We start from the raw sequence: 3,319 nt of genomic DNA, 5'->3' as shown, positions 1-3,319 counted from the left end.
TACATGAATATATCCTGTTTCTTTATTCAAGAATATAGATTTACAATCTGGGTCAGAGGTATGAGAAAGAGCTTAAAAAAACCAATTGTGAAATTGAAATCACAAATTGGAGGGTAAATAAGTGATGATATACTGTATACAAGTGATAGTCAAAGCTGCTCTAGTTAAAGATGAAGTTGAGTTCTGGTCATGCGATTGCATTGTGAAAGAAACAGTGTGGAATCGATCAGAAAAGGTTGATCATCTACATGTAGCATATAAAAATTTGTGTGTGTTGCAAGGTTCTGGAATCATCAAAATGATAAGAAATTTGGCCAAGTCTTGGTAAAGTTACAAACACTGTACACAGAAAGATGTATATGGGACTACACGAACACGTGGCGTAAAAAACCGGTCCCCGATTTTTACGATGTTACATGCATATCTAGAATATGAAGGCATTTGAAGAGCCATGCTTTTCAGGGAACGTGTCTTATCTGATGTTCTTCCACACTTGCATAATAAGAATGAGTAACGCTCACAAATTATTTTTCACCTCTTCCCAGAACTCAACCTTCTCTTTAAAGGACCTTGGCAATGACCACTTTTTGGAACAATTACACCAATTTTTAAAATACACAATGCACCCTTTCACGGTTAAGGCTGCCATTTTAATTTGCGAGTAAACATTGCGTCATCAATGTTTTCACTGCCTGTGCTGTGCGCTCACATCATATTGACAAAGGCGACATTTTAAATTACAACTTTGTTTACTTGTAATTTAAAAGGGCGCTGATGTCAGGGCATGCACACTGCCTAGTAATAAACAAGGCAATTTATAGAAACGTATTGCCCACTCTATTTCAGGTTTTCATCCTATTCACCCTTGAAGCTGTCAAAATCACTGTTTCAATATTTGACAATGAATTCACTTTATTAAGCATGAATTTCAAGATGGTGTATAATAATACATGTTGTAGCACTAAACCAACAATACAACAAAATGACAATACAAAGTCATTAATCGTCACAATGAATGCTTGTCATTTTAATTGGAAATCTCCACTACCCACACTATTGACATAGTGCTACATGAGTGCTACATCATTACAGTCACAACATAAGTACATTGTATGGTTTGTTTTTTGTTTAAAGCCGGTAAATGTCCTTTGGCAAGACATTGATCTACATTTGCCACTCTCCACCCAGGTGTTAAAATGGGTACCCGGTAGGATGCGAAAGCTAATGTGGTTTGATTAGCAAGTGGCGCTTGTAAAATGGCGACTGGCTGGAATGCTCCCCAGGGAGTGGAGAATGTGCATACCTTGTGTGCGGGTAAGCCTGAATCCGATGACCGGGGTAATAATAATATGTTGTAAAGCGCTGTGATACACATGTATGTCTGTAAGAGCGCTATATAAATGCCAATATTATTTATTATTATTATAATATCAACCATCTGCATATGGCAGAACATTGATTCTTACATAACTGTGTTAACCTGTTATGAAACACTTTATCAGTTAAAACAATGTAAACAATGTATGAGAAGAAATCTGATCTAAGGATTTAGAGCTTTATTTAAAACACAGCTGATTCCAAGGCTTACATTTTTTCATTCAAAGGGTTGCAGTTTGGAGGTCTAATCATGATCCATCTTTCATGACTCTATTCTGGTACAAAACGAAACCTATAAAATGATTAACGTAGAGAGTTCTTTATAGAGTTTTAATGATCATAACAGTTACTGCATGGCAGAAAAGAAACAAAATAGCTTATTCCAAATGTTCAGAAGTTCTTTCCAAAACATCAAGTCAGATGATAAGAATTTCAATTACTTGTCTGTGCACTTGCTTAGTATTGAGTTATATGTCTTGTGGTTAAGTCAATATTTCAGTCACCCACTTGCAAACGGTTGATGCTACCTCTTCAGCATTTAGTTTTAATATACACTCTGTACGTAATTCAATAGTACCAGGGGGGTGTTTCATAAAGCTGTTCGTAAAGTTACGTATGACTTTACGAATGACTTAAATATGAAGAGCTAAATGGGATTCTCAAATCCTTTAAATTGCATGAGCTAAAGTTGAAATATGCAGATGTAGATTAACCTTATTATTATTAAAAAAACATTTTAATGCAAAGTGTATTTTGGGCAACAATTAAATTGAGATTTCGGAAAATACAGTCACATTTTGTTAAAATGTTAAGAAAAACTTTGGGCATCTCATTTGGCTCTTCATATACAAGTCGTTCGTAAAGTCATGCGTAACTTTACAAACAGCTTTATGAAACACCCCCCCCCCCAGTTCTATTTAGCCTTTGGGTCATGCCTCAACATACCATGTAATGTGATCTCCAACGAAGAGGGATGATACATGACAGATATATTACATTTTATTAGCAATAAATATAAATTGCAGTTTAATATCTAGAATCAAGGTGATAAATCCAAGCTGGCTATTAATAAAACATCTTCTGAACAAACAAGCGACGAGTTCAAATAAAATGCCAGCATGCAACAATAAAAAGAAGCCCAGATAATGTATGATAGAGGTGATTGTAACTGCTTTTACTATCTTGGAGGTAAATTGACTGTAATAGTTTCCTTAAGCTACGAACCAAACAATGAAATTGTTGGGAGATTTAATATCACATACTGTGCAGTTGTTTTTAGAGATTTCTCTACATTTCAAGTCATAAAATCCCATCTTATTAAGTGTAACAAATATCAATGAATGGATCCTTCACTGATTATAGATAAGTTTTGTGATTAAAGTTAAAAACAGTACACACTCATTTTCATATTTTGGTTTGAATTGTGATGTTCAACCAAAATAACATTTTAGAATTTCAACTATTTTCTTGGTTTTCACTCACATGTAATATTTATTATACACAGCATTCTCATTTTATTTTACATTTTAATCTAGGATATTTACAATATACAGAAATTACAATTTTATTCATATATACATCACTATATACATTGAAAACTTAATCCTCTAAAAAGAAGATGAAAAGAAATTTGACAAGTACAAATTCATTCCATTTCTCAACATCTTCTTTCCTCTCAGTATAATAGAAATAAGATAAAATAATGACTATATCAAATAGTACAGGTACTAACAGTGTTAATACAGGAACATTACATTACTGCATTGAATATAAATGCAGAGCTGCCAACCTTGTGCGACCAAAAAAAGGAATTCAAAAAAACGACACACTTCCAATGCAGAAATGTTCATTCATCACGCTGTTTTTTCCATACAAGCAAGTAATTTTTTTGGTGGTTATTTTAATATTTTGGAATTATCAGCATTTCATTTTTTTGAGAATA

This window comes from Strongylocentrotus purpuratus, unplaced genomic scaffold, assembly GCF_000002235.5.
Source record: "Strongylocentrotus purpuratus isolate Spur 01 unplaced genomic scaffold, Spur_5.0 spur5_scaffold_14, whole genome shotgun sequence".
Classification (NCBI taxonomy): domain Eukaryota; kingdom Metazoa; phylum Echinodermata; class Echinoidea; order Camarodonta; family Strongylocentrotidae; genus Strongylocentrotus; species Strongylocentrotus purpuratus.
Note: the sequence above shows the minus strand (reverse complement) of the source record.